Here is an 8409-nt window from a genome sequence, read left to right as displayed (position 1 = left end):
TCCCATCAGTCTTAGCCATGTGACCTTTAGCTTTTATGGTCTTTGGGGGGCAGGCCTGTTGCTTGTTGTATTTGTCCAGGGCTTAGCACAATGGGCCCTGGACCTTGACATCTAAACAAAGGTTAAAAACAATCCACAGCAGGTGAGGAGCTGGTCTTGATTCCTTAATTAAGCCCCAAACCCCTTTCTCATAAGGATCTGGCTCCAAGCAGGGTCCTTATGAATTATGGTGCCCTATGCAGCTGGAGCACCCGCACCTCTCAACCCGCACTGGGGAAGGGGAAGCAGCTCTACAGTGGGCAGGGTTGTGAGGGCAGAGAGGCTGATGTGGGATCAGGTGGAAGCAGGAGCAGTGCAACCCGCCAGAGCTAGGGGCTGGAGGATTGAGAAGGGGAGCCATACAGTATAGCCATAAAGTCACGCAAACCAGAGCACCCGATAGCTCTTTAATGTAGTGTTCATGAGCCATCCAAATCCGGAACTCAGCAGTTACAATCCCCACGAACCAGCCCATGTTGTAATCCCCATGTGACATGTGGGGAAACTGAGGCACAAGCATGGTGGGGGCTGGCCCAAGGTCCCACAGTGACGGAACTGGGAACAGGAGCCCAGGCTCACTACCCACTAAGGAAGTTAAGGACTAGTCGACTACCTGATAAGCAAATGCTTATGGGATAGTTGAGTCAACTAGTCGCTTCCCCCCTTCCCTCCTCCACCCCCCCCCCCCCGCTGCCGTTTTTTTTTGGGAGTGTGGGGGGGTGTTTGGTATTTTTTGTTAAATCACCTGGCAACCCTAAGGGAACGTGCCCTGTGTCTCAGCGCTTTGTGCCCTCTGTGCTCCCAAAGGATAATGAATTCACCCTTCTGGGGCTGTCTGAGAGGAACATGCGAAGGGAGAAGCTGGTGTGGGCCCTAGAGCGCTGGCGGCCGCTTACCCATGTGCACTGGACCCGGCTGATTGGCCCCAGCGTGGAACAAACCAGTGTGTGCACCACTACCCCACTTCGAGGGGTCGCCCAGGCCCTGCCAGGGCATTGGGCACCTAATGCCCATTGACCTCAATGGGGTTAGGCCACTATGAGTTAGGATCTGAGCCTAGATTCAGGGGTCTCTGCATGACTTGAGTAGTTCAAGGCTCTTCCAGCCCCACCCCATGTCCCCCCAAGGCATGCAGGGCTAACAACTCACTCGGTCATCGAGGTGGAAGGCTTCTTTTATACATCCTTGGAGATGCCAAATCAGTCTCATTGGCTAGAGCAGTCATGTGACCAAGAACACTGCTCCGCCCATGCCCCTGTTCCTGGCTGGCTGGGATACAGGCTGGGGTGGCTAGAACTGGGATTTGTAACTGAGGCAGCTGGACACAGACAGGCCCCCTGGCTCTCTGCTGCCAGCCTCCCAGCATAGTGGCTCCCTCATGTCCTAGCCTGGGCCCTCTGGGCCTGCAAGGGATTGCTGGCTGCCCCAAGGCCTGCCTGTCTCACAGCCCCCTGCCTGCATGCCCATGTCAGTCCCTGGCACTGGCAGCCGCCTTCCCCAGCCCAGCTCCTGCATGGGTCTGGCTGGGGCAGGAAGAAAAGAGGGTGCAGGCAATGTCTCCCCTCCCGCTAGCACACATGCCGAGCAGGGCCGGGAACAGCCTCAGCATGGCCCTGTCCGGCCAGCAGTCCCAGAGCAGTCTGAGTGTGGGGGCCTGCACAGCAGCTTACATGAGGAGAGCCCGGTCCTGGACATGTCGGAGACGGCACTCGTAGCTGAAGATCTTGTAGCTGAGCTGGACGTTCTCCACCGTGCCCGTGAAGAGGAGCCGGAAGAAGCAGTGATTGATCCAGCAGGCTGGGCAGGAACGTGCTGCAGGGGAGACAGAGAGAGATCGGGGCGGGAGGCGGACACCTGGAGAGCACATGTGAGGAGGGGCCAGGACTGAAAACACTGTGCCAAATACCATTGGTGTATACAGGTTTATTGCAATGCTGCGTCAAGTACCTGTGAATTTTCTAGCCCACAGCAACATGACACTCAATATCAGTGTTCCCACCCATAAATAATAATCTACACTTCCAATCTGCAGACCTGCTTTTGCATTTAACACGTGTCACCATCTGTGAACTGAACTGTACATATCTACAGGCAAAACTCGCTTCAATTTAAAAACATCAGCGGAGAGTAAAGTGGCAGAAACAGAAAAGCATCTTGAAGAGACAGGAGAGAGACAAGAAATGTGGGGTTAGGAAGAAGTACATTGTGTAAAAAATTGGAGGGGAGTGTTTAGGCCCCAATCCTGTATGTTGACCTCTATAGGGCTATGTCTAGACTGCAAGCCTCTTTCGAAAGAGGCTCTTTCGAAAGCATCTTTCGAAAGAGCCTCTTTCGAAAGAGAGCGTCTAGACTGCACGGAGAAATTTCGAAAAAGCGGCTTGCTTTTTCAAAAGAAAGCATCCAGTGAGTCTGGATGCTCTCTTTCGAAGAAGCCCTATTTACATTGAAGAACACCTTCTTTCGAAAGAGGAACTTTCGAAAGAAGGCGTTCTTCCTCGTAAATTGAGGTTTACCGCCATCGAAAGAAAAGCCGCGTTCTTCTGAATTAATTTCGAAAGAACGCGGCTTGAGTCTGGACGCAGGGGAAGTTTTATCAAAAAAAGGCTACTTTTTTCGAAAAAACCCCTGAGTCTGGACACAGCCTAGGTGTGCTCCTCTGTTAACGTTCAGTCTTACTGAGATCAGAATATAAAACAATAGGTGCATGGGTTTCCCTCCCCAATATTCTGAAGAACCTGCTGCATTTTTCTGCACTGAGAAGATTTTAAAACATCTCAAAGCTAAAGTTTTAGACACAGGAAACATAAATACATTTCCTTGGAATGCTGGGGATTTATTTTGGGGGCAACATCAGGGTCTATGAAGGCACAAGGTTCCCTCGTTGTTGTCCATCCCGGTTTGGGCCTTAGAAAACTGAAAGGAAAGGGAAAAAAGTGGAGTAAAGAGGGGGAGAAAGATCACAAGAAGGAAGAGCACAACAGGCAGCATAGTGAGTAGAGATGTGAAAGGTTAACCAGTTAACTGGTAATCAAGGTGAAGCTTACTGGTTCCAGTTAACTGTTAACTGGTAGGTGCTGGAGTAGCTCCCCACCGGCTACAGAGAGGGCCTGCCATGGACCGGGGCTACTCTGATCAGCTCCTGTCCGTGGTGGACCTGTGCATGCTGCCGGCAGGAGGAGTGGGAGACTCCACCCCGGTCTCCCTGCTTGCGCCCACTTTTAACCGGTTAACCAGTTAAACACAATGTTTAACTGGTTAACCAATTGCAATGGGATTTTACATCCCTAAGAATGAGTTTAAAATGTGTTTTCTAGAAGCTTTGCAGCAAACGATTCTAGAGCATTAGACTTGTAGCCTGGCTGAGAAATAGTGTTGTCATCTCTGCATCTGAAGTTTTGGTTTTGAAACACACTCATCTTCTGCATGCAGGAGATTGCTCCAGATTTTCCAAAATATTTTGGGGGCTCACAGGATCGGTGCAGTCACTGCTTTACTTATCAACAATCTCTCTGCTGGCAGAACTAAACATTCGCACAAGGTGTGTGTGGTTAGTCTCCTGAGTGTGGGAGGCTAGGAACCAGACTGTGCTTTGGACTGGGATTTCTTTAGAAGCTTCGTTTAACTTTTTCCTCCTGTTCTCGTCGATGGACACTCTTAAGAAAACGTTGCCTCTTTTGATCACTTTCTCAGTGCTCTGCCCTATCAGAACCGTTTGCTTTTACCCACAACAAATATGGTTTCCACCCAGCTGCTCGGAACCCATGTGTCATTAGCAAACAGGGCCCCGAACTACTTCCTGTCTGGATTTTGTGCCCTCAAGAAATATGGCTTGTGCACTTCCAGTTCAAGAGCTGCAGCTCCCCGTGTTTTCTGCCTCTGCTCTGTGAGTACAACAACAAGCTAGCCAGGGTCTCTGCTCCCTTTCCCCTTGCAGGTGGAAGCTATGGGATGGAGTGTGAGGGTTGCAAGCTGCTTTAATGATGTCAGCTGGAGGGGTGCCAGTGTCTGGGGAGGTTTTGGAAACAAGGTGGGGGGAAGGTAATATATTTTGTTGGAACAGGGGAGAGAGATAAGCTTTCCAGCTTATACAGAGCTCTTTCTCAGGGCTGGGAAAGGGACTCCCAGCCTCAGGGCGGAGCAGATTTAGACACATCGTAAGGGGCTCTGCCAGGCAGAGTGGCCCGTAACCCCTCTGCACTCAGCTTTGTCCTGGGGGAAAGGAGTGGGGGAAGCCAAGGGTGCTAGTGAGGACGGGCGGGGGGGAAGGGAGGTAGTGGTGTCTGCAGCAGTGCTTGGTGAGAGGCTGGGGGCTCTGGTACAGTGGGACAGGGGCGCACAGGAGGGCTGGGTGGCTAATGGGGGAGGGCTTCCTATGCCATAAGGGGAGCTGCCAGCGAACCCTTTTCAGGGGGCATGTGGGGCAGGAGCGACTGGTCATTAGTGGGGCCTGGGTGCTGCCCTCTGACAGCCCATCAGCCCTGCTGCCCCAGACTCACACAGCTTCTGCCTGTGGCCAGGGGGCAGCCAGACCTCTCCCAAGGCCTTGCCCCCGCGCTTGGCCTATGCACACCGAGTAGCGCTGCAGGCCTTGATCCTGCGAACCCGTCTGCATGGGTAGATCAGTGCGGGCACAGGATCCCCACTGCCAGCTGTCAGGATTGGGACCGTGGCGATTTCTCTCATGCAATATGGTGCAATCCACTGTGCCGAGAGCGTCCCTGCTGGAAGCTGGAAATGGGTGACCGGGTGGATCAGCTGTTCTGTTCATTCCCTCCCACGCACCTGGCACTAGGGATGTGAATGGGTAACTAGCAGCACCCTTACTGGATGATGCTTCCCTGTTTCTGTCAACCCGGGGCCTGGATCAGCTCCTTGCCCACACGTGGTGCAGCATGGTGGGCCTGGTCTGGCCGGAGCAGCCCACAACGCAGCAGGCCAGGCTGAAGCTCCCCCTAACCATGACAGGGGGCCATTCCAGCCCAGCAGGCCCTCCACGCCACGCTGCTGGGCGGGCGGGGTGCTCCAGCACTCCCCCTCCCTTGTTAACTGGTTAAATGGGATTTTACACCCCTACCAGGCATTGGCTGCTGATAGAAGACAGGAGAGTGAGTTAGAGGACCCAGTCTGGCCATTTTTATGTATGTTTATTCCCCCCCCCCCCCCCCCCCGCTGTGCTGGAAAGCCAGGCTTTGTAAATAGCAGTGTGAGGCTGGCCCCATTGCAGAGCACTACAGGGCGTCGTACCATCAGCAGGGGCTGAGCGTCCCTGCTTGGAACCAACGGCTTGACCTGAAGGCCTTTTTGCTCCCCTTCCGTGTCCCTTGCTGACTTTCTCTGGGAGCGCTTCTCTGTTTTGCTTTTGTTAGAAGCAGGGGAGCCCGTAAACTGAGCTTTAAAAAACAAAGCTGGGGAAAGCATCTGTTCAAATACAGCTGCTGGCTCACATGCCGTGTTTGGAGGATGGATAAATAACAGAGCTGGGCCAAACATTTCAACCTCTCCCACCCCCCTGCAAAAAAACGGAACCCATGTCTTTTATAAATGTTAATGAAACATTTTTTTTTACCAGCTACAATAAATACTCATTGGGGAGACTGCTCCCACCATACTATTTAGAAGGCGGTCCCTTCCAGCTCACCTGCCACTTGGCTGGTTGTAAATTATATTCATGATTAAAGGGGTGGGTGGGTCTTTAATTTGGCTTTCTTGGTTCAGTGGTAAAAGGAGACAGCCCTTGGGGGACTGGGAGACGCTGTGATTCAGGGTGTGTGTATGTGTAAGAGGGGTAGGGATAGCGGTGGTGAATGTAATCAGTGCCGGGTCAGTCAGACGGTGGATGATGGGAGGATATGGAGTAAGGGTGTCAAACTCATTGGAAATAGGGGGCCTGGTCTGATACCCTGCCTTTGTGCAGGCCGCACTCAGCACATGTTAAAATAGAAATAACCAAAGATAGGCCATATTGACAGGGGCTTATCTATTTTAGACTTCTCCACACCCCCTTAAATGCTACCAAGTGGTCCAACACCCGGGTTATGTCTACACTGAGATCTTCTTCTGGAAAAAGTTAGGCAATTTGCGTACCTTTTTCCGCTTTTTTTTCCCCGGAAGAGGCTTTTCTGACATTTGGCCCGTCTACACGGGGCCAACTGGGAAACCTCCTCTTTCGGAACATCCCTTATTCCTCATAAAATTAGGAGTACAGGGCTTCCGAAAGAATGTGCCTGCTTTTTTGGAAACTGTTCCGAAAAAGCAGACGCGTTCCCTGGACGCAGCAGAGTTTTTCTAGTATCCCGGAAAAACTCTGTAGTGTAGTCATAGCCCAGTATACAAGGTTTTGTTGGATTACTACACTGGAATCTGGATTATGGGCTAACTCCCTCATGTGGACCCTGCTGGCATATGCTAAATGAGGCTGGGCAAGATGCAGCTTGGGACCCGCCTAGCACTTTGATCCGGCCCACGGACTGCATCTGGCCTCTTTCTATTCAGATCCTGCTACCCGTGCCACCGAATAGGTGGTGGCTAAGGCACAAGGTCCTATTTATATGGCTCACAGCTCATGGTCACGGCACTACCCCGGCACGGGCCGGAGCCACAAACCCTTTAAATAGCTGCAGCAACCCCAGACAGTTGATCAGCTGTTTGTCGGCTCAGCGCGCTAGTCTGGACGCTCCCCTGCCGACATCAAAGCCCTTTGTCGGCAGCCCCGTTATTCCTCGTGGGATGAGGTTTACCGGGGCTGCCGACAAAGGGCTTTGATGTCGGCAGGGGAGCGTCCAGACTAGCGTGCTGAGCCGACAAACAGCTGATCAGCTGTTTGTCGGCTCAGCGCGGCAGCCATGTAAATGTAAATGAAGCCGCGATCATTTAAATCGCGGCTTCATTTGACTTTGCCAAACAAACAAATCTACATGGCTCCGTCGACGGAGCCATGTAGTTTAGACGTACCCTCTATGAGAGCTGAGATGGCACCAGCCTACCAATATAAGAAGAGAGTATTGACTTTTCAGCAGGGCTGTAAAACGATCGAAGGAAATTCTTTCATAAATGTGCTATTTTTATATCCCAGGGAAGAGCCACTCCTGTCCTAGGCTGGACAAACAGTGGTGTATGCGCTGACTTCAAGTAACATGTGGTCTTTGAAGGTCACACAATTTTGGCAGCATGATCAGCTGAGGCAAGGAATCTAACTGACCTGTTTTTCATTCCAGAAGGTTGCAGAAAACAGATTTCCTAGAAGGGAAAGCTGAATGACAGATGACCGCAAGCACTGGCAACTTGTCCACTTCTGGACACTACCCAACGAGTTGCTAAATTGTCAGTGATCTATTCAGAGGTAAAATCCAAATGAAAAGTTGTGTCCCGCCACTTGTGGATCTAAGAAATCCTGGGTTCAGTCACTCACCATCACTTTTCTTCTGAGATCTGCCACCCCAGAAATATATTATGGCAGGGGTTCCCAACCTGGGGTACATGTACCCCCAGGGGGTACGAGAAGCTTGTCAAGGAGGTATGGGGAATATTTGGTAAATAACAATATTATCCTAATTGAAATATTCAAAAAGTAGTAGTGTGAGTGAAAAAAGTGCATTCTAGAGTCTAGAATTTATTTCCTTTCATATTGAATAGGGGGTACGGGAAGGTTTACTAAAAGCCAAAGGGGTACGGGGACCGAAAAAGGTTGGGAACCCCTGTATTATGGCATTATTTATGAGGGTATGGCTCATCACCATCTAGTCTGTGTGTTTTTCCTCTTTGCCCTCCCCTCCCTCTTTTTGCTTTGTCTTGGAGAGCATACGCACTTGACGTCTTTTATGTTTCTACTAGGGTTGTCAACGAGTAGTTGACTAGATGATTAACCAATAAGCCTAGGGCCTAAATTTAGCGGTTAATCTAGTTGACTACTCGCATTTCCCCCACCCTCCCTTGCTGCCTCTGAATCAGAGGCAGCAAGGGGAGGGAGGTGGGAAGCAGTAGCCCTTGCTGGGGGAGCTGGCTTAAAAGCCGGTTCCCCCCAGCACCAGCTCTGCAGTCCTGCCTGCCCTCTGTCTTTGTGTTGCTGCCTATATCAGAGGCAGCAATGCGGTGGGCCAGGTGAGGCTGCTGTGAAGTAACCTCTGCCTGCAGTGGGCCCAGGTTCTCCGTGGACAGAGGCTGCTGAGATCTGCAGCAACAGAGGTTGGACTCCTGCGGACAGGGGGCTGCTGCCTCTGTCTCAGAGGCAGCAATGCAGGGCAGCAGGCAGCTGGTCTACACGGGGAGCTGGTCTTTAAGAAGACTTCCCTCATGGACTGGCTCCCACTTGGCAGCCCATGCTGATGCCTCTGATACAGAGGCAGCAGCACGGCGGGGTGTCAGGGGGCTCCT

The 8409-nt window shown here is 51.8% G+C and overlaps 1 protein-coding gene across 4 annotated transcripts in view; it reads left to right on the top strand.

Moving 5' to 3' along the window:
• Positions 1-3823: 3823 nt before the first annotated feature.
• SHLD1 (shieldin complex subunit 1) overlaps positions 3824-8409 on the top strand; it is a 77634-nt gene continuing 73048 nt past the window's right edge. For 2 of the 4 annotated variants that reach the window (XM_089777551.1, XM_075925722.2), the window contains exons 1-2: positions 3824-3922; positions 7254-7378. The gene's annotated coding sequence lies outside the window, so the exon portion shown is untranslated. The remainder of the gene's footprint in view (positions 3923-7253; positions 7379-8409) is intronic. The other 2 variants (XM_089777552.1, XM_089777550.1) reach the window with 2 other exon arrangements.

Source organism: Pelodiscus sinensis, chromosome 3 (genome assembly GCF_052426305.1).
Source record: "Pelodiscus sinensis isolate ZL-2025 chromosome 3, ASM5242630v1, whole genome shotgun sequence".
Lineage (NCBI taxonomy): Eukaryota > Metazoa > Chordata > Testudines > Trionychidae > Pelodiscus > Pelodiscus sinensis.
This window is presented reverse-complemented; position numbering and strand designations above follow the sequence as displayed.